Source organism: Bombus bifarius, unplaced genomic scaffold (assembly GCF_011952205.1).
Source record: "Bombus bifarius isolate JDL3187 unplaced genomic scaffold, Bbif_JDL3187 scf7180000008140, whole genome shotgun sequence".
Taxonomy (NCBI): domain Eukaryota; kingdom Metazoa; phylum Arthropoda; class Insecta; order Hymenoptera; family Apidae; genus Bombus; species Bombus bifarius.
The window spans coordinates 799,839-823,969 of NW_022884468.1; the positions used below are offsets into that span (position 1 = coordinate 799,839).

At 34.5% G+C, this 24,131-nt stretch overlaps 1 protein-coding gene across 2 annotated transcripts in view; it reads right to left on the reverse strand.

Annotated features, from left to right (window-relative positions):
* Positions 1-21,507, reverse strand: part of LOC117208557 (tyramine receptor 1-like) — a 99,886-nt gene extending 78,379 nt beyond the window's left edge. For both annotated transcript variants that reach the window (XM_033449775.1, XM_033449774.1), the window contains exon 1: positions 20,854-21,507. The gene's annotated coding sequence lies outside the window, so the exon portion shown is untranslated. The remainder of the gene's footprint in view (positions 1-20,853) is intronic.
* Positions 21,508-24,131: the final 2,624 nt, after the last annotated feature.

Here is a 24,131-nt window from a genome sequence, read left to right on the forward strand (position 1 = left end):
TATTTTATCGTTGTTCAAAATCAGATGAAAAACAGGAAAGTTATTGTTTGCAGTGATCACAAATAACATTGCAATGTTATCGTAGAACGATATTATCAAAACGAAAATTCACGTGCAGTGAAACTTCACTCATGATACCTTTTAAGGATTAAAATAGAATCATGTGTGTTTCTGTTAACATCAATAAAAATATACCGCCGTTTCATAATCTGCAACAGCGCCTTACATTTAAGTATAAAATAAAAATATCCAAGAAGTGCAGGCAATCGTATTGAAAGCGTTGCATAGCTTCTAACGAAAACGCTGGCGAATCATTGGGAAAAACATTAAGAAGTACTCAGACATACCGCTAGGAATATTTCTGCCGTTTCATCATCATCCTATCGATTCACGAAAGTATCAACTTTCGAATTCTCCTTGACCCAAACTGCAGAACCAACAAATATCGTAAAAATTTTGTGCCAAAATTTGTTACTTCTCCAGTAAACACCTCTACGTCTTGTACGTTGCCGCATGGTTTGCTAGTCTCGTTCGACTTCTTTCCCGTTTGCAAATAAAGAAAAGTTTGATCGGCATCCTTGAAATATTTCACCTACAGTTCGAATCCGATATTAATATCATCGTATTTGACCAGCTGCTCTCTTTTTTTAGTTTCTTCAACTTCGTAAATATTTCTTTGGTGTTTATCTTCACTTTGGTAAAGCTCGGTAACTGTCTGGTCGAGAGAGAAGAAAATGAATTATACGTAGTAAATGTAAAATGGTAATATTGTATTGTATCGTACGTTACAAGTTACTAAACTGCTATATTGTATCATATTATCGGTTGCATTATTAATAATAAATAATACAGTAGTAATAGTAGATAGCAGTTTGGATTGTATGTAACTTAATTTTAAGAAATGGCTGATCGTAAACAAATTTTATCGTATATGCTAAAAGTACGTACATCTACGCTTAATGCGTACGAGAACGAACGTTGTAATGGGAACGTAGTAGTAAAATGGAGCGCTTTAAAACGCACTCTGTCGTGACATTTCACGAGACAAAGCTGAATCAAATTTGAGCTGTCCTGGTCAAAATCGTTTCCCGGTTGATATTTTCACACGTCTGTTCCTTTGTACCGACACGATGCAATTTTGTGCAACATAGACCACAAACTTTTCTTGACAGTGTCAGTAGAATTTGGCCACGTGATACTGCCCAGTACTCCTTTTATCGAAACTCGGATACTAATTTCGAATTAAGTGAACAAAATTGAAAACCTATCTATCTTTTTCCGCAATTTCTCTTCCTCCGAACAAATTAGAATTTTTCTTTCAAATAATGTCGATGCAACACAGCTAAACTAAACTAAAATACTAGTACATGTATACAAATATGATACTGACATCTTATCAAAGATATAGTCAATACGGAAATATAGTAGACGTCTCGTTTATGTTAGTTTCGCGTCTATGAAATATTGTGCCATGGCAGCGTTAGCTGAAAATAACCGAACATTGTGATTTATGACTTTTTCGCTCAAGATCATCTTTTTGCGTTTTCTGGAGCATCAATAGCTTTCTAAGTGGGACTACCTATATACATTCTTTTATATGTCAATCGATGGGTTTTTTATAGAGAATAAAAATCGATGCGTTTTCTCTTTCATGGAGAAAAAATTGACTCATAAAAATATATAGCTTATAAATATATAGTCTCACCAAAAAACAATATAGATAGCTATACGGCACTGTAACATGTGAAAAAATTTCAATCCAGATTTAATAAATATTCAAGCACATAACTATTACTTTGCACGTGTATGAAGAGAAAGTATTTAATATTTCTCTAAAGAATTGGAAAGCCGGAATACAATTATAAATTGGAATACGGAATGGATTATGTTTTAATTGAATCGTAAACTTGCTTAATGTTGGAGAATTACAAGAGAGTGTAGCGGAAGTAATTTCTTCGAGCTATCGTTCCTATTTTTACCGAGACATGAATTTAACAGGATAGGTCTTGCAAGATAATATCGTCACTTTCTCAGGCAAAATTATACTTGGATTGCAGCCAAATTAAACTTGGCGGGTCTCCATGAGCCCTAGAAATGATAACGGTCTATCTATGTCTATCTAGGAAAAAATATTTATGCTTAGTCGATAGTCTGTTACAGATTGATGGAAAAAAGGATAGACTATACTCTTCAGTTCGTTCATGGATGCTCCACAGATGTAGTATAGAGATATCACTACCATTATCACGATTAAATTTAGGTTGTTTATTAATATTTATATAATTTATACAATTTTCATAATGTTGTTTGGTTATATAAATAATATTCTTAAATTTACACGGCAAAATTTTAAAATTCAGATTAATTCCATTCAGTCATTTTGTTGCGTCGTAAAATATTAACATTTTACACGCGATTAACGTTTCTAGTGAATCATTCAGACGAACACGATGAATTTCTTGCTTAATCGTTCTTCCTGGTGAATTCACTTCCAATGATTTTTGAACGGTACTTAACTGTTACTTCACAAACCGAGATTTCTCGTGTCCAAGCAAATTGATAAATGTAGATTTTTCGCATACAAGCAGGTAAGGAACCCTTAGCTCCCTCCCTGAAAAAGATTTGAAGGATAGGCAACTCGAAGCATCTCGATTTAGAAGGTTTGAAGGTGATATACGAATTTTTTCATATTTTTTCGCAGACTCTTATCTATTGAAGAACGTGTCGAACGTAGACGATCTTCGATTATGGTTCGTGCTAACTGCAAAAACGTTTACGGAGTAAGGATTAATTGCCTTGATAATAACACAGATATTTAATTAATACTTTTACGTTATTAGATTATATTGTCAATGACGAGAGTTTTCTCGATTATCGTTAAACGTCATAGAACTCTTTGCGCTGCTTAAGAAGAATAGACACAGCTGGGGACAAAATCAAGAAATTAATTGTGAAGTTAAATAGAGTTTCGAGCGGTATATATCCTTTCATAGGTATATTACAAAGACAATAATCGAAATATTATACAGGAAATAATACTGCTTTTAACAGAACAAATGCGAATTCAGAATGTTGTTAGCACAGTAAGAGAATATTGTACATCATCTCTATTGCATATTGTTAGTACTACAAAGGCTTTACAATATGCATTGTTTCGTACATAAATTGCTGCAACTCTATAAATACGTTACTAAGGTTCTATTACACGTGTTTTAATATCGTTCTTCTCGCAATTTCAATATAATTCAATCTATTCGATATAACACATTTTTTAAATGGCCTCAAACATACTCGTATGTTGCTAATTCAATTTATTATTCGCATAAACTTGTGCAGTCTGGCAATTTCTAAATTGGATTAGAAATTCGGTTGGAAATTCGAAGTAAGATTAATGGACCCATTTCGTTTCAATTGTAACTTTAATATTGCTAATTAGAGAATTTTGAAGATTGCCCTGGAAAGTGGCGCTGGAATTATATCGCAATTGACTCGTAGTTAATCTAAAAGATGTGGAAAGATTATATTTCGAGCACTTTTTTTCAATAACTTATAATTGTCCGATATGAAAGAAATGAAATTGGTGCGCCATATTTTTAGGCATCTAAAATCACGTAACTTCGACTATTATCTCAAGCGATGAAATAAACTCTGTTATATAGAAATAGTCATCGATTACTGAAGCATTTATTGCTCATAAATTTCCCCTAATTACTCCCTAACTAACCCCTAATTACTTTAAAACGTATATACGTTTGCTTTCGATCTTATTTTACGATAGCACGTGGCAAAAGATCAATAAATCGTTTGCATGGAACGTTTTCAAAAATTATTCTTAGAAAGCGCAGTATATAAGAAAAACAGATACATATTTCGTTTATAGTTGTTTTCAATTTTGCTGCCATCTTCTCATTTTCCTAATAGGCTACATAAAAGCACAGTGTAATCTGCTATAATATACCGGAATACATTTTTAAAGTAAAGTAATAACACACTTATTTCATCGAAAGCTAATCAAATCCCGCGAGGAAAGTTGCTGAATGCAATTTAAAGTTTAAGTGTAAGACGGGAACGTAAAAGTGCAAACGCGTTGTCTAGTGCCTCGACTTCTTATGAAAGTTCTTAGGGTGTTCTGTAAATTATGAACTGCATACATCTGGATTCGACATCGCCAGCATTCTTTATGTTCTTTCATTCGCAAGCGCTTCGTAAGTTTCTGTGCGGACAAAAGTCATTTTGATTTCACTCGCACGAAAGTTTTCTATCGAATTTCAAGATACACTGAATTCAAGAAGAATGTGATGTTTACCCCTTGCCTTCGGTACGAAACGTCAGAATACTATCGTTAGAAATGTAGGAAGAAACAGAAGAATATGTAAAATATTGTTGAAAAATTTCTATATTTCTCGAAATATTTGGATGAAATTCTCACAGTGAACAACAGCTTAACAACTTTAATATGTTCGCTGCGTAACATCTCATAGATCCGAGTTTGTGTGTAGTTTCGCTATGTACATGCGATGGCTGACATACCTGTGGACGTAAATTAAAAAATAAATTTTTAGCCAAAAAGATAAGTTTAGAAAAACTGTTTTTATAATAATTCGTTAAAAAATACATACGTTTTGAAAATCTTACGATATTAATTAATTTAAAAAATTAATTTTTAGGATACAGTTAGGTAACAGCAGGCTGACAATTAAAATCTGACTAGCAGTGAATGGATTAAAAATCGTATACAGGGTGCGGCCGAATAACGTGCACAAATACGCACGAGGTGATTCCTCATGAAAAAATAAGAACAAAATATGGAATAAAATTTTTTCATTTAATAAGACTTAGTTTACGAGAAAATCGAGTATGAAACAATTTTATTCTACGTTTTTTACATATCTTTACACGTAAAACAATCTACTGACGTTTGCTGTTTAATATTTCCCAGTCCGGAATTAGCTATGTTCAAGTATACTTGATAAATTTTCAAACTCGATTTTCTCGAAAACTAAACCTTAAACGAAACAATCTTATTCTATATTTTATTTTTATTTTTTTATCAGGAATCACCTCGTGCCTGCCTGTACATGTTATTCGATCGCACCCTGTATATTTCGAAATAAATACTTATCAACAGAAATGTATGAATTTGAAGTTCGTAACGTCTACAAGATTGAGAAAAGCTTGGTTAAACGAAGTTAAGAAAAAGCTTAGGAAAAATCAAATTTTCTTAAAGAGAATGAAAGAAGATTATGCCTGCACTATTAATAGTCTCAAAGATAAAACTTGATTTATGTTATCAAGACGCGCCAGCGAATATTAGTAACTTGCGTCGATCACTATCTCTAATCATTAATCATCTATTACTGATAAGCTACAGATTATCAGTTTTGTGGGATATTTTCTATTTGATTCTTTTAACCTGCACAGTTTTGTTCAGTTGTGAGGATCTCTATCTTTATATATAGTTGTACTGAGGATGTAGGTATTCCCCAGGAGCTTCTTTTTCTTCAAAAATTAAATGTTTTATGCAAAATCAAAAATCTATATTATTCTCAAAACTAATGGCGAAGCGGATATCTCACGTCGTGGATTATCGAAAATTTGCATCGTGCAAGGCTTGAAAAATTCAAAACGTTAGGCATTTCGATAACGCAGCACCACTTAGTGCGGTCTATATAATTCACGAGTTATTTGGTATACAATTTAGGTGGAATACCCTACATAAATAAAATAAGACATCTTATGCATCGAATTATACTTAATTTTACATGTAAAGGTGGTTCTACTTGTTAATCTATCTTGCCAACTCGAATCAATACTTATAAATATGTATGGAATGATTGCATTTCATTGGACTCCATTATTTCACAATTCTTTATCGGAAATTCATGAAATTTGACAAATTGATCTTCCCTGTTTCGGTTTAATGGAATTATTTCAACGAAAATGATTTGATTAAATTTTATTGTTATTATCTATGCCATCAACGAGACAAAAATGCTGTAAGGCTAACAATACTAACAATATTAATGATATTCTTTCAGATGATACCAACCATGAAAAAACGTTAAATAACTATAGCACAGTATTTCTCTGCCGTCACGGACTTTCTTTCGAAAAACAAAAACATCGCGTTTAACTCCGTGCAAACCGCGACAATATGACGAATCATTGAAGATATATGGAAGGCATAGATTGTGACAAATTTCCAAATGGCCACGCTCAACCGAGACCATTCGATGATCATTCATGCCACGATCAGCTCTCGTCCCGTATAGTCCAAGACATTTGACATTTGTCTGAAATGGAACAAAATCAAAGTAAGAAACCGCTGGGATCGCGCGCTCCGTCAAATAAAAGGACAGACTCCGAAAACCGAGTCGTGGAGTAATATTTCACAGACTCGACAGCGGAGTTTCGCCACTGCCTGAAGGGTGCTCTAGCCGTTTAATTATTTCTTGCCGGACTATTTCGCGGAACAGTTCTCGCCGTGGCAACAGAAGTGCTATTGTCCTTAAGATTTTAAGTCTTTAACTCGATGGACCAAACGATTTCAATGATTTAAAGAGGTTTAAACGATTCACTGTCAGAGAAGGATCAACCTTTTGCCATACGAGGTTTATATTAGCTTCGCATTCGCTTACGCTTACGTAACTGAGTATTCACTGCTTTCACGTTGCGTCTGGTAAAAGATGTATTAATGGGTATATCAACACTTTAACGAGCAATGTAACCCTTGGCGACAGTTTGTTTTGTAATACTCATGACGACAGAATTATTAACCAAACTACGGTAATGATAAATACAGTAGTTGGAGAAAATATCGCCACATCGTTGCATTTATCGTAACATTTATATAATGATTAATTAGGTCCAATATTAAATATCGTATTATTTTCGTATCACTGTCATAATTTCATGCTACGAAAATGGGATATAGAACTTGATAAGAAAACGCAACAACGAAAATAATGGTAAGCGCTGATACCTTCTGTAACTACTGTAAATTGATGTCCCCATAAGAAAGTAATTATTAATTCATCGTTAATTCGAACACTTTGATGTTATTTTTAAATAATATTATCACAAATCGGCCAGTGTCTAGATACTGGTAAACGTTAAAATATACTAACCATATTACTATGGTTAAATAATAATTCTTTTGTTAATTCACTGAATAATTGGTCTGATTTTTGCATTTTACATACATTCTACCGTGAAACTGATTTGAATAACATCAATTCGTCTATGTTCATTTTATACACTTATGAATTAATAATTTACCATTTATATGCTTGTATTAATATAATAATATAACACAGTTTTATCATATTTATTTTATATATCAATATAATTCTGTTTGTCTTATAAATCAAGTTCTAATTCCCACGTCGAAATGAATTTTTGCCAAAGGAACAGGCCATTTTTCAGGATAATTAGTCTTTATTATATTTGGACCTTAATTCGCACTTTGACTGTGACTCGGTATAGTAAACTAAAAATGTAAACAAAGAGCAGATAAATAAATCATATTACTTAAATTCACTTGCACAAAAGAGAAAGTAGGAAACGATAACAATAATACGATGATAATAGTGTGAGAAAGTTGCTGCATGCAAACATGTGCCAAGAATTGGTCTAGATCGTATTTCAACGTAAAATTATGATTCCTCCGTTTCCGCATGATTAAGGGAATTATTTTCGCGCGTTACTCCATTCCTTTGTATTCAAGATTTCTAGAAGCTACACGTTTCATCTGTAACCCATATATTTTCAAAATTGGTCTCCTGAATAAGCCATACTTTGCGAAATAATACTGTAGATATCAGAACGATTTATACGTATGTTTGGAAGTACAGATTCATTTAGATATCGTAAAATTTGGTAATTGTGAATAACGAAAGTAATACATTTTGTCGAATAAATATGTCTTCAATCTCGTTTTATTTTTCAACAGCAATGGTTTAAATATGTAAATTTTATGTGCAAATTGCCACGCACCGACGACCGTGCACGCGTCGTTTCAGTTTTCAGATATAAATTCCACATTATGCGTTATAAAAATTGCGCTGTTTTATTTCAGCGCATCTATATATCTGTGGCTTAACAGTAATTAATACTGTTAGTTATTATTATTAAACTGCAAATTTGTGTACATTTATGGGAACTTTAGAGTTGCAAAAATATATAAAATGTATCTTTATAAAACGCGAAAGTGTACAGTATATCCAAGATAACATATACAGCAACGATAAACATGTACAAGAATTACAAAATGCACAAAGTATCTAAAATATTCTTTAGAACATTTGGCGAATGGAATGAATTTCTTTTTAAACTTCGTCTCTTTTTCTCAAACTCCATTTAGTTTGCAGTGCACTGTTTATAATTCTGGATGTCTACTTCTGAATACCGAATGAAGTATACTAAAAAGTGATGTTGCAATCAAGTTTAGAAATTAAACATGAATGGGATAAGCAGGAACGCGATTTTACTAGAAAGGATGAACTGTAATTTCTGAGAGAGTGAAAACAAATTGGAAGGAAGAGATGTTCTAGAATTCTAACATCTTGCAATTTGTTAAATGAAAGGATAACGCTAGAAACAGAGTCATCAAGTACTCGGTTATAACGTGCATCGGCAAAATGTACTCATTCCTTTCGTTTATTAACGCATACACAAAAAAGAAACTGCGTTCGAAATCAAAGTGTACGTTGAGAAAATGCGCAAAGTAAAGAAAAGATGCAAAAAATAGCAAACAAAAGGGAAGAAATGATTCGTGCGACGACTGTACCGAGTGGACTGTTTCAAAATAATAACAATCACTACAACATAGCAGTCTGGTGATGAAATGAAATGGGTTACTGGAATATTTTTGGAAAAAATAACAGTTCCATTTGAATAATATTTTCCTATCTTATTCTTTAGATTTTAGTCGAATCTTTTCCGTAAAAAGCGAAAGATGCGATTTATCGTGTTCTTCTTCTGGAATCTTCGATATTAAACCGTTAAAACTTCGATAAATTGCTACCTCGTAATTTTAAACAATGAACGATAACGAACGATGTCTTGGTTTATGTAAATCGTACTAATAGCGTTTATTCACATTTATGTGTAATATTGGAAAGCTGTCAGTCGCATTAAAAGTTAAAGGAGCTTCGGTAAAGTAAATTTTTAATTAGCTTCACTTTTATCGAAGAAAGATTGAATTTTAATTCCTTTTCAAATAGAGAAAATTTCACCGAGTTTTATTCAATTTCTTGATAATTGAATTTTAAATCCTCGAATAAATAACGTTCGCCAAAATCACGTGACAAATAGTAAATATTTGAGTATAATATTTCGCGCTTTTCCCTCCGGCGAATGTATTTTTCATATTATGTTAATTCTAGTTCTCACTGCGTTGATTCGGATTTTTACCAAATTTCCTGCCTGCGCCTTCACATTTAACCGTTTCTAATAACTATTTTCAATTCAAATATTTTTCCATCTTATGACATTTCATATTAGACACTGCATTCTGTTTGCGCTTGTGCCGAAGAAAAACGCTGCTCCGATAGAATGATAAAGAAAATTCTAATTTTAACTAGCAGGTTCTGTCACGTCAGCGGAACCTCCGATTGATTTTCCTTACTCGATTTTTCGTATTCAAGACGATTGGAGGTAAAAGAGAAGTAAGAAAATGCATAGACTTCGCAAGTATTTGATCGAAAAGCTGCAAGAAATAACGAAGATTACCCTGATAATTCAATTCATTTTACGCAATTCACGAATAACATTTCGACTTTATTTAACTTGAAATAGTACTATTGATATCGATATATCGATACATTCATATTGGCATTTTATAAAAATACCAAAAATTTACCATTCTTTTATAGTTTATTTTAGCAATTCGTTTGCAATTTCTAAGTAACGTCTCTATGTTAGTAATGATAATTAACCGTTTCCAATTCGCTAGAAAAATTCAACACGTGTCATCAAATTACAAAGCAGCACGTAAAACTTGTTAGTTAATCGATATTTCGTCTTAACAAGAACTGGAAGCCTTCTATTTTCCCAACAAGGTCAAGTATCTGTATTATCCGATCTGCTGCATATTCATGACAATATATTAATTAAGTAGTGCAACGATTTCGTAAATTCTATACTAAGCATGTTCTTAGACTGTGCCTGCCAAACGACAGATTGTTCCAATTTAAATCCTTCAGTTCCCTAATGCAAGCAGCAACGAGATGACAAACAGAAAGTAGAATAAACAGAAGTTTATATTAAATCCGAGCCACTGAATCCGTAATATTATTGTCACTTTTCGCTAATTTCCGCTTCGTTTCCCTTCGTCCTTAGATATAATCTCGAATAATCTAAAAGTATATTACCTAGAGGCGTATAGTTACCGCAAAGACGAGAGAAGCGAGACAAAAGGAGATAAATCGATTCATCCCTCAATTCCAAGCCGTACTACGGTTTCCTTTGTACGTAGCAACTTAAAGCAACTGCTAACACCTACCGGATTGACAGCCGGCGATTTATTTACTTACTTACCATAGCCAACAATGCAACTTGCAAACTTATACAACGCGACCCATCAACTTTGCTTTATGATGTTCGCTTTCACTCGAATATCATAAACTCTGTTGCGTATTTCCGCTTTTTTCGTTTGCTCACTTTTCACTCGATCGTATTTTTCTGACGTTAAAAGGCATCTCGAGTTTGAACGAAACACCAGAAGATTTTTATCAATAAAATATGATTTCTCGTTTCAATAGTTGAATATCTCCTTAAAATACTACGAATTCTTTTTATTTGTTACAAGTTAAGCCAAGGGTATCGCATCGACGTGCTATCAAGTTCGATTTTTTCTATAAATGAAACTTCAAGTAAAAGTATCTTATACTATATTTTCAACCTATTTTCACGTATAAAATAACTTGCTGTCGATTGTCCACTTCCGTCCAATTGGAAATTAGACAAGCTCACGCTGTGCGTGACAAGTTTTCAAACGGTATTTTCAATTGGAAAAATGTTATTTTATACTTTCCACTTATTTTTCCACGTACGACCATCCGCTTGTTGATTATACGATGATTATTGTATATATTGGACACTCTACTCTTTATTTATGCCTCGTACTGGGTAAGTGGATCGTTATTCGCATGTATCTAGTTAAATTATTTCTTTGGAGTATCTCTTTCTTGTCTTCTATATTACAATGACATACTGACGATAATGACGATAATGGTTATTAGACGCATGCGGCAAGTACACTTGGTATTATCGTACTGGGATACATAATGTGAAAGCCTATTATACAAGCATAGTGTTTGATATGATTAACGTACAAAAATTAACGAATTGAATTACAATTTTATCGAAAAGTTTTAATAATCGCTGTATGGTCTTGTTCTTTTCTGTAATCCTATATAAACAAATTTTTAAAGAATACAATGTATCCTGTTCCAGCATAGCATCAAAATTCATTATTACCATTCGTGTAAAGCAAAAGTGTTTGAGCAACGAAATTTTGAATAACGGGGCCAGAGGTAAAAGGGCCGAAATATTAAAAAATGCAAAAAGTTACTACTGAATTTCGTGATAAATTGAAGAAGATTTATTAAAACGCATCTTACTCGTTCCATTTTCTTGCGTCAGTCTGATGTGAGTATCAGAATATTCTTGCTTTTTGATGAATCTAACAGTTAACCCATCTACGTCGTATGTCTACTTCCTTCGGTAATGAAATATTGCACCTTTACTAGTTTCAAACTCCCTAATTATTTTGCATTTAGTTTCCAAATAGTTGACCTAGTTTAATTTCGTTGTGGTGATACGCGTGAAATAGTTCCACTGATAAATTTGCACGCAAGGAAAAGATTAACGCAACATTTCAATAATTCAGCGTTCCATTAGCCAGTTGGAATGTTAACATAGCGAAAGCTCGAACGAGTGTGGCATTTAATTAACCGTCGATTACGACTTTCGCTATCCCGATTATAAATTAGAAACTTTAATGCGAACACTGGCAAAATGTTAATGGCGAATATTGAACGTCGTCTTTAAAGAATAATCGTAATCGCCGAAAAATTCGAACCGCCTATTATGACTCGACAAAGTGAAACAGATAACAAGTACTTGAACGAAAACTTCTAAAACTAAACTCGCGAAGGTATAGGACGAACTTTCAAAAGTGAAGGTGGCTTGAAACAAAATGACGGAAGAAATATTAATATAAGTGTACGAAGGAAATTCAATATTAAGCTTATCTTCAGCTCATTTAGTGGAATCAATTACCAGCGGTATTGTAAGAGTGTGATAAAAGCAGTAAAAGATTTTATGTCCGCTAAGCGTTTATAAAAAATACGAGTTAAGCTAAGTATAACTTAATGGCAAGATTAGTAGGTTGAAGCCTTTAATCTTTCAAGAAGCAGGTATCCGTGAGAAACCATTGAAAATGTTATTTATTTGCGGGATTTTAATAAAGTGTAGATACAAGTAATTACATTGATAAAATAAGAAAGTAAAAAGTTTCGCAATTTAATGAATTTTTGCAAACGATTAGGAAATTTAAGTCGATTTCCTTGATTTATTGCCGGAAAAGAAAGTTGCAATTTCTTAATCGCCAGTGGAACAGGTATTCAAGAAAAAGCTTTCGCAACAAGCTTTGAACCGAACTTCCAGAAATAAAGGTGGTTCCGGGTGAGTAACGACAATGGGATTAAATTGCGAGGAAACAAAGCAAAACGGGGAACACAGAGAAGAAAGTAGAATCAGAACGAGCTGTTGGTGCATTCATGGGGTACTGAAAACGCGCCGGTTCAGCCTTTGCTCGTTTTTGGCGGCTAATAAATTTTCGCTAATTCCTCAAATATTTTCCATTGTTACGGAGAAATATCATACCCGCCTGCGTATAATCTTATTTTCTCTAATTTATCGATGACGATTTTCTAAAGTATTTACTATGTCTTATTAATAAAATAACACTTGGACATTAATCAATTTCATCAATAAATAATATTTATCTATGTTTTGCATTGTGGATAAATAAGAATGTAGGCTGATCCGAAGGGTAGAGGTTGAGGAATAATTTCTGAAACTTTTAATCAGATGATCTATCGACATAAATGCTTGAATAAATTTTGTTTAATCACGTTTACACTTTATCGGAAAACAAATGGAATTAATTGGAAATCAGGACGTTAAACATCGACGTTCTGTTGCTGCGTGCTCCCTGCTCAGGTGGTTTTAATTAGTTATTAATCTGTAAATGAAACTACGCGCGAGCATTATTAAAACTTCACTGGGAATCGCATTCAATTTTAATTTACAGATGCAGATTGAATTTCAACAAATGTCTCCCGATAACACGAATTGCGATTTACTTCCCAGTTACCTGAAATTAAGGAATTAAGTTAGCAAGTAGAAAAAAAATTTGAACATCGGTTTTCCAAAAGGCACGAATGATTAGTTGGTTAAGTTAAGATTAGTCACGTGTGAGAAGTATTTGTCGCGTGTTCAATTCACAGTAACGTGATTAAACAGAATTCAAGCACGCGAATTTCCGACTGTGTTTCAATAAAATGAACCAATATCACGTCGCGAACGTTTTTTCGTAAAAATCCAAAGGAAGAAGTACTCTTGTACCATTTTATCTCACACGAAAATAAATCCTTGTCTCGAGTTATCGCGGGAGAGTAATTAATATGATACGAGTTTACTTTAGCGAAGATATAATGAGATAATTCAAAATATTAAAATTATGACATAAACGTAAAAATGTTTAAAGGTGTAACGATAATAATACTTAGTTCGAGAACTCGTTAAAAAATTTCATTTAAAAAATGCAAGTATCGCGAGACCGGCAGTTTCAATATACTTCCCTTAGGACTGCACATCCGCATTCTAGCGTCGGATACATTGTTCGTATTTTTTCTAGTATTCCCTTTTTAATAGCTGTTTTAATATTCGCGTTAATGTAGAATACCCAAACACTAATCGAAAAGAGGAAGAAGAAAATTGTAAAAACTAAAAAAGTAAAACAGCGCTTGTTGCATGACTTCTTTTATTCTTGTCGGTTAAATTGACAATTAAAAAATTTATAATAAAATCTGCTTTGTAATAAGAGAAAAGATCAGGTGAATTCAAAGGTTGTAGTTGATATTGAACTTAAAAATATTAGTATTACTATAATTGTTAATCGCGAATGGATACGTTACTCATATGTTTCTATGAAATAAACAAAAAGCATTTTGTCAGACTGATGTTAAAATATTATATCACAGAAAAATATTATTATTTATTGTTTATTATCTATTACTTATTACATTGCTTGTTATTACGTTTTCTAATAGTTTGGAATTAAAGATTATAACAATTACACATTGTGTACATATTTATAATCGATTCTTTGTTCCTTTATTACTGAAGCATGCAACTGATTATGTCATACACGAAATCGATGCACAATTTTACTCGGATAATAATCGAACAATGATACCACATTGTTACACTGAATTGCTCTTTATGCGTTCTGCTTAATCAACGTTGCAGCTTTATGAATCGCTCAATTAAACATCTTCGCGTTATTTTCCGAATGTACAATCCTGATATAGCTATCCCTGATGATGTACAATAGTTAGCTTCTATAAAACCATTCATTTAGATTTATTGTTTTCTAAAGTTACTCAAATCAATTCAACTTGTGTAATAAGAAACTTCAATAAAATTACTTAAAAGTGCAATAAAAGAGGATGACACGAAAAAGATGATTTACACGAATAATATATAACGTCATTAATAAAATCACTCTTGTGTTCACGAAGGAAAATATTAAGTAGCGTTAAGAGTCATTTTGTAAGAAAAATATTTAAAGAAATATAATGGAGAAATTTATGGAAAAAATATTAATCGTTGTAACCGTGTTCAAACTGTCACATATCCTATAACTGAGACTGTTATATTTTTAATAAAATGCTTATATCGAGACAATATATGTTAATATACAATAAGAAACTGTAATCAGAATTTTAATATCATCAACAATATTTATTAACTTACGGTGAATCTATTCTACCCTTCGTATCAATATTGAAATAATTAACATTAAAATTAATACCAAAATAGTAGATCAACTAGTAGTCATTATCGGTTCATGGAAGAATCAAGTAAAACCGTAATTAATGAAATACTATAATTGAAGTTAAGCAATCCCTAATTTGTTCCACTAAGAAACAGCATTAAAGTACCTACAACGATGGAAGAAAAAAGAGAAGAACGAAAGTTGGAGGGAAAAGAAACTGTTCAAGTCGAATAATTATTAGTTATACAGCTATTTCCGTGGTTCATGCAACAACTTCCGCGTTACGTCATCGATAAGTTACACAGATTTCGCAAACTTTCAAGAAAATAGAAAAAGTTATTTGTTCGCGTTGCACCTCTGCCATAAGTGTTTCGACGAATGTAATTATTACATGCGCATTAAAGTGCAGTTAACGTTGCTCGCCGAAGGTTCCCATGCTGTTTCTGGTGTACAACGACAATTATTTTCGTCCGTAGAACGAGCAACTTCCGTGCACTTCGATAGAAAGGAAACGTAAAAGACAGAGAAGAAAAAAGAATAATAACCCGCGATCCTTTACCCTTTTGTCTCTACGGATGAAATATGTCACGACACTGTTGAGTGCTATAAATAGATTACAGATGTTTCTGCAGTTTCATATTTTTACCGACGTTAGTGAATATGGAACTTAAATAGAGATTTGTTGCATCAACTTGTTATAGGTAAACCATGGATTTCGTGCAAATTCAAATTTTAATGGATACCATTAGACAAATGAAGGCTAAATAAAAAAACTTTTCGATGGAAAAGTAAGGTGGCAATATTTTTATAGCCACTATAGAGCTTTAAGATATTTGGGATCACTTCTTGACGGATCAACCACTTCCTGAATGACAAATCTTGTGGGTCATCTATAATCGTACAGCACGTTTTACTGGATTGCCCTGGATTTCCATCCAAAAGAAATGTTTGCAACATTAAAGCCGACACGAAGTCTAACCTGAATGATTCTGAAAGTATTCATAACGCGGTAGACTTTTTTAAAACGGACGAACCTACTTGATTCCATGTAACTATGTATCGCTTAATCTTGTAAACATATTATTACGATCACTAATGACTTTATTGTTAATGGACCGCTTTAAAATAAACTCATAGATGAATAAATATCCCTCGAAGGTAAAACACACTGAGGCTCGAAAGTCAGATTATTCTCCAGGTATGTCTCAGATTCTTCTTTTAAGTAAAAATTTCTTGACTGTCTCTACGCGCGCACGCTAACAAACAGATCAGAAATGGACATTATCGCTATTACATATTTTACATTATTTCTATTCGAAAACGATGAAGACGATGCTAAATTTCTTTTTTTTTTCAAAGATTCCTCCGTCCATTTTACATATCATTAACATTGTCAGTTTTTTAACAATTTTGTAAGAACGCTATTTCCGTAATCAAACGAAAAGTCATTTTTGCAGCGGGGATTACTACAACGAGATTGCGTGTTGAAACTTTCAATTCTAAAGCTGAATATCTCTATTTCGATAAAGCTAGACTCCCTAAAAATTGAATCGCGTATAGGTAACACACCGAGTAACGTATCGTTAAAATTTCGAAGAAATTGTAAGAAAGTCGATCTACGCTACAAATACCTTAAGTATACAGTTTAGTACAGATATTTCCCATAATATTAATTTATTACCTATTGGTGCTACAAACTTGTAGTAACTAGCTTAATTAGCAAACGCTGCTTCTATCCACTAATTTACATCTGTTCGTACACTTTAGCAGAATTCATATATTTTTCCAACAAATTGATCAACGTATTCGAATAATTATGCGCGTTATATCGTGACATAATGAAAAGACCCACGAGTAGTATTATACAGGGTGGTTGGTAACTGGTGGTACAAGCGAAAAGGGGGTGATTCTACGCGAAAAAAGAAGTCGAAAATATAGAATAAAAATTTTTTTTTAATTTTCGTTTTTTAAATTTTTCCATCGAGACAACGATCTACAGTGAGATCCGTTATAACGAGACGTGATAAAGTGGACGCGTACCGAGCGAAAATTCAAAGTCGATTTTCTCGGAAACAAAGTCTCGAACGAAAAATTTTTATTCTACATTTTCGACTTCTTTTCTCGCGTAGAATCGCCCCCTTTCCGCTTGTACCAGCAGTTACCAACCACCCTGTGGACATGTAGAGTGGACTCATAAGTACGAAATTACGAGATACGTTCATCCGAAGATGTCAAGTTTTGCGAATCTCTCTCGTAGTCGCTAACAGTAACTATGTATTTATGGGGAATTTAACGAGGCAATTCGGAAGCATGGTTTCCTGGCGGAACGCCAGTGGCACTTGCCTGAAATCACGCTTATAGAAGAAATCCCCACTGTTATCAAGATGTAGTAATATCATTTGAACAGTGGACACATTTCCTTGGTAAGATTGCGTCCCAAGCACGAGAAATCTTCTGCTCTCTCGCCGCGTTTGGCTTCGCCAGCGGATTTTTCGGGCGAAGGAAACGCGCGGTCGTTGTCGTTACTAACGATACACGGGTAATGGGTGATTTCCCGCAATATCGTAATTTTTTCTCACCCATGACCGCGATCGCAAGCACAGCGATTTTAGTTATGTTCGGATCGCCAATTTTGCTCTCGAATTTCAATGAATTTTCATTGGCTTCCATTTCCTTCGATGGGTGTATAAATTGGCATTCGAACGATTTTTTCGATGATCGCTGTAAAGTATCAGAGGGTTACGCGTTTGAACGCAAGATGAGGTAATATTTATTAATTAGGAAATATGGCTGATAGCAAAATTTTTGGACCGAAATGACGAAGAATAATTAATAATAAGAGACATTGTTTTCTGTCACCAGAAGTACTCGTATCTTTGCAATTATCGAACTCAAGTGATTAATATTCTTCGACGGTATATACTCCGCAATCTTGATCAATTATCGAAGAATTTTAAAATGAAACTTTTCTTTTATTTGTAAAACAGATTCTTTATTGTCGTAATATATTTCTCTGATGATAGGTTACTTAATATATCAGGCAACAAGTGAATTCGGTTGTAGCATGTGTCACTGATCTGGAAATTTCCTTCGTGTTGCAGGGGCAAAACCCCATGATAAAGGCAGTGATTTATTATATAAGTATCAAGATGCCAGGTCCCAAGAGTGTAGGATAGCTTGTTTGAGTGGAAGATTTAGCTTGCCGTTACACATTGTCTTAAAAGTTGTCCAAGTTCGAGACCTTCGGCTTATAGAAGGTTTCTAATTGATAGTAAATAATCTTCATGAAACAAATATTACGTTATAATTTATAAGTTTCGTTCGTATTTTCATTTCAGCTTGACAATTTCAGTTATTTCCAGATTTTGCATTTCTCTTTAGATATGTTTTATATCCTCGAAAGTACCAACATTTTAATATTCTCTGTCTTTCGAAACGAATAATCGAAACAAAATTCCTCTTCCATTTTAATCTTCATTTTGCCGGTTTTATATTTCTATCGCTTAGAAATACAAAACTCGTCGTCTACGTTTCATTCGGCTACGATCCTCGAATTCGTTATACCTCGATTTCATTTTTCTTTCAACGACAAAATCAAAGATACTGTTCTAAGTGTATTCACTATAATATAGCGAGGCGCGAAGTCACTAATGTCAATAGCAATCCCAACATTTTACTCAAACGTGAGAAATTTTCTAATGGTAGAAAAATATGATTTGATCCAAATCGATCCAGACGTAAAAGTGTCGCACAAGTAAATATTTAATTTGCAATGAGTTCATACACCTTTCCGGCATCAGGAATTCCATTCTCTCGGAAAGTTTCAAATCAGTAAATTACTGAATTCGACAAATTACTGAAAACGGAATTCCTATATGCCAAATTCCATCACCTTATTGATTTTATCGGCATATTGGAAATATTTCGGGGAGACCTGGCGAACTTGTGCACGTATGTATCGAATACACGCTGTGTATGCAACGTAATAACAATAATAATTACGCGCGTAACGCCTCAAATTCGTACTATAAATTATATTAAAATTGAACAAGTATTTAAATTTATATTAGAACTGAAAAATGCAACATGCGGTGTACAATGCATTATACTTTAAACGGCAAACTATCGCTAACTACGTTACATTAGCAATTTGTGATAAAATATAATTTCTTAAAAAATAATCTTGAGGAAAGGAAATTTAAAATCTCAAGATTTTAGAGCAGCCGTCAAAGAGAATAATAAATACAGAATCATTGTAAAATATTGATCATTGGAGAAAAATATGACAAGTATATATTTGCTGGATGATAAGTAATAATGTTCTGTAAATTCTAAGAGTCAGTACCTTCTTATATCTATATTTGATAGACATGATTCGCTTATCCACATCAAACAATCTAGTTGAATCGCATCCATGAATGAAACATGTACGTATGCATGTAAAGTCAGACAATATGGAACATGTTAGGAATATTTGAAAATATATTGACAATATATGTACATATGTATGTCATGCTTCACACATGTGAATGCTGTAATCAATTGGAGGGTAGACACTTTTTACGCGAAGGGAGAATACAATTTTGCGCTTCATACGCTATGATCTTGGATTGATATTAATCTTTTATCGTAATGCGATATTCTTCTTTAGATTTCTTTTTAATTCGTGTACTTTCAGCTCGAAAGTGTTTAAGTTATACTAACTTACAAAATTGCATTTCACGCTAAAAATGAATTTAGGTTCCACGTTGACCTATCACTCTTTATTTCTCTCCATGAAATACGACGTGTGATTTTTTTTTAATATGTTCAAGAGTTAAAATTTTTGCGCGTAAATTATCACGGTTATCGGTTTCCTTGGCGTGGCTGAAAATAAATTCGGAAAGGAATTAAAGATATGGAGGTAGTAACACTCGCTACGCCTATGCAACATTCATCATTTAAATCGAACGATCGGGGCCATTAAAAAATGCTTACACAGCCCTCGTGTCGCGGTGCAAAAAAAAATATTTAGAGTCAGAGGGGTAGAAAAAGTTTCGCCTGTTACAGAACTATGCATTGTCTCGTTCACGATGACTCCTATTCGCATATCGTCAAAAGCTTCCCTCAGAGAGACGAAAGATTCTGCAACTTAACTCATTGCATTGGATTTTATCTGTTGTATCCATTTATCAAAGTATCATAAACCCAAAATCCATCGATAACGCGTCTCATCGAAATCAAACGCAATTACGAAGAGATAGATGTCGATCCCTGGATAAATGTAAATGCAGAAGTTCGATTCGGCACAGAAGTCTCGTTGTCTTCTAAGCGAAACCGGCAAGTTTTTGAATTTCATCAATTAATTAAATGACTTGGTTATGCCAGCTGTCGTAACCCGTAGACGACGCGGAACGAACATCTGTACAATACCGAGATGTAACGAACACTCGAAACGTATCGCACCTTCGAGTGTAGAGATTAAAAGGTATCGATCGCGGATTTACTACACTGGGCTCTCGCTTTGCCTACCGATTCTGTGTATTGCGCACTTCTGACAACAATACCGGCATAATACATCACCGGGCCGACCTTTTTCCCTCCAAAGTGGCAGCGACCGTGAAACAAAAATACCTCACGCTACGAGAACAAAACCAGCTTGTACGATTGCAACGTTCTTGAAAATTCATTCTCCTGAACCAGAGCACGTCCATCCGCGGCGCGCACGGAAAAAGAAAGGGCCCGGTCTTCCTTTGATCTTGTTCACGAATTTCTGCCTCCAACCCCCGACCACATGTACCTACCTAATTTACGCTCCTCTGTTCCACCGCGTTACCAGTCTCTCTCCAAGTCTCTGATTCTTTATATGTGCACCCGAACATGTTAGGTAGATAGGTCGAAACGAGAAACAGTCAGTCAACTAATCTTCGAGAAATCTTCCGCCACCCGCGAACAGTTTCCAACTTCGATCGACAATTACGTTCGAATGCTCTACCGCGTTTATAGTTAACTATCGGATTTGTTAGGACGTTACAAATTTGAAGCAACGAATTTTCAATAGAACCATAGGTGCAACATCATTGAAACGTACGATTGACATTTTTCACCGATCGTTTTGCTCACAAGCCCCGAATTTCCTTTTTTCGTCAACTTTAATTCTACATTTGCCGATTGGTTCGTATTATCGTAACTTATCTACATACGTTTCAATGTGTCGATTTTATTTGCCAATCGTTTATCACAGTCTGGTACTTCTTCGTTCAAATTCACACACTCCACGAACCATCAAAATTTCCATGCATGTCACCGTTGATATCAATCTCGTTAGGTTTGTCTCGTATGTTTCAAGACTGAACCGCGAGATACATCAACAAGTTCGAGATCGTCACGGAGAGAACGGAGTGCCCATCCAGCCGAAGGGATGCACGACACGCTGCGGCCGTGTTTTCGGCACGGCGATCGCGCGCGTACTGAAAATCCCAGTAACCACCCCCATCGACCCTCTCCCTCGCGAACCGCCCCCGTTCTAATACAGACAAGCGGCGTGAACGTGTGCAAGCGATCGCACGGCTGTGTACGTTACGCGCGTAGAATGTGCATCCGGTGCATATTTGCGCTCGAACGACTCCAAGTTCTCCGAAATTGTCAGCTTATCGGTTCGCAACTCGCCCTTCTCGAGGGTGATAATGGTCCAGATACACGATTATTAGCCCATTCGAGAAGATATGGAGTCGTAGCAAGATCGAATCAAGGCGAAGAGAAAAGATCGGAAAGTGGTGCGAGAGGCGACAGCCATTTCGATGGCTTGCGGTGAATGTAGCGGGACATGGCGTAACGCATGCACGTTTCCGTGAATTAAATACCGTCGATGTTGCGGAAAGTAATTGTTATTGAGATGTTCCAGTAGAGATAGATTGAACAGTACTATCGTTTCGGTCCAGCTGCCACCATGCGAACACGGCTTATCCTTGCTTTCTCTTTGTTTCTCATCCTCAACGTGTGCCATCAATGCCGTTGTTTGGATACGCGGTAGTCCTTTATTCTTCCTCTGTTCCTCTCGGTTCATTTTCAATTTGAAGAGTCTCTCAGCATCATAGCCTTTTCTAGGATCATGCCTTGCACAGATGGTGCAGCGGTCACAGATAGGCAAGCTTTTCGTAATTTTATAAATACCCATAGGCCTATGGCTTCGGAGCTCTTTTGTAAAGTTCTTTTTTTTATTATTATTTAATTTGTACTTTACAATTTTGCTAGCTGGACATTTGGTAAATTTTTCTAACTTAATTGCTAAATAACACGTGGATGGTTACCCCCAACGGAATATCATCTTCGAATTTGACTATTTTATTTCCTTAGTGAGGTCAATGGAGTGTTTTCTTTTTAGTCTTCTTTCTATGAGAGTTTTGTTCGCTTCAGCAGTCAGCTGGTTTGGACGTGTTGCCGTTCTTTCCCTGTATTTTTCTGCGTACCTGCCGATTTCTTCTTTGACCGTTGGCATTTTTAAGTCTTTGCGTATATCCTCGTTTCTGACATACCATGGGGGGTTGACTATTGATCTCAGTATCTTCGATTGTAGCGACTCTAGTTTATTTATGTGGCTCGTTGCTGCTGTCCCCCATAGCGGTACTCCGTACGTCCAAATTGGTTTTATTATCGTTTTGTAGATTATTAGCTTATTTTCTATGCTGAGTTAGCCAGTATTTCTGTCTATAATTGATTTAGTATGTTGTTTCCATGTACGTTGTGTGTCTAAGTGGAGTCCTAGGTATTTAACTTGCCTTCTTTGTGTTATGTACGTGCCATTTAATTGGATATTTGGTAGTTTGCTTTAGTAAAGTAACGCTACCAGCCACATACACATTGTAGCTAGCATACACATTGTACTCATGTACTTGCATAGAAGTACTTACGTTTTATATGCAATCAATTTCATGTAACATTATGGGCGGTGTATTTAAATTTGCACAATTTGCACAATTTTCAATGATTGTTTTGCGTTCCATTATGTTTTCTATTACGTCATGTTATGTTATTTATTTATTTCATTTGCATTCAAGAATTTCGTTGTACTATTGTAGAAAAGTCAGAAGATGTTTAAGCGTGTTTTTTGATCGTACATAATGAAATCCAATATTGGAAAAAGCATCCATTCCGTGACAAATCAATGGGTATCGATCTTCTCCCGGGGGTTGCTAACAATCTGATAGTTTTGAAGTATGATACTCAGAGGATACGTTGCTTTGAGTGTAGTTTCAATATACAACTTCCATGCAGAAGTTTTTGAAATATTTAACGCACCTTATCGATGACATTTTACGTTACATTCAATTCGTTTGTTGCTCAACTTGCTAGCGAAATTTATTTAAACGCTCTTTTTAAATTTCATGCTCACATTTCTTTTACAAAGCATTTGGAACCCCATGCGAGTTTTATTCCAGCTACGCAGGTGTCTATCTTATTTTAATGTTATAAAAGTATTTCTCGCGATAGTTACGCTGGTTGAACATTCCATAAAAGATATTCCAAGTATCTTAAATAATTCGTGGAATTTAATTCGCGTACGTTTAAACATAATTAAAATGATAAGAAAAAATATCGATTGGTGGAGAAGAATTTGCTGAGCAAAATTTCCTTTCTAAGATGAATTAGTCCGTATTAACTAAGAATTTCCTACCTAGTTCTTTAATTACCCTCATAAAAATATGAATTTGCATAAATATCAACTGTACTAAAAATACCGACTTCGCTGTATACATATGAAAACAATTACACGTCTAAAATTTCGCATTTAGCATCGCTACAGCGACAATCGATTCAATTTGATCGACCGACGTCCCTCTCGTTTACGTTGTACATACGCTGACTTCTTTCATTTTTAAACTGAGAGAGATACAAAACAAGTGCACAATGAATTCATTCATTACCATGCATTCAAGTCATATTTCCCACACAAGATTGTCGTAACGAGAGAAGTCTCATCTTTTTTGAAGTTTCACAAGCGTGGAAATTGCCGAAGAAAACGAACGAAAGTTATACTGATGTTTTCGATTGCCTGGGAAAGTTTTAAACGACTTGCATTCCG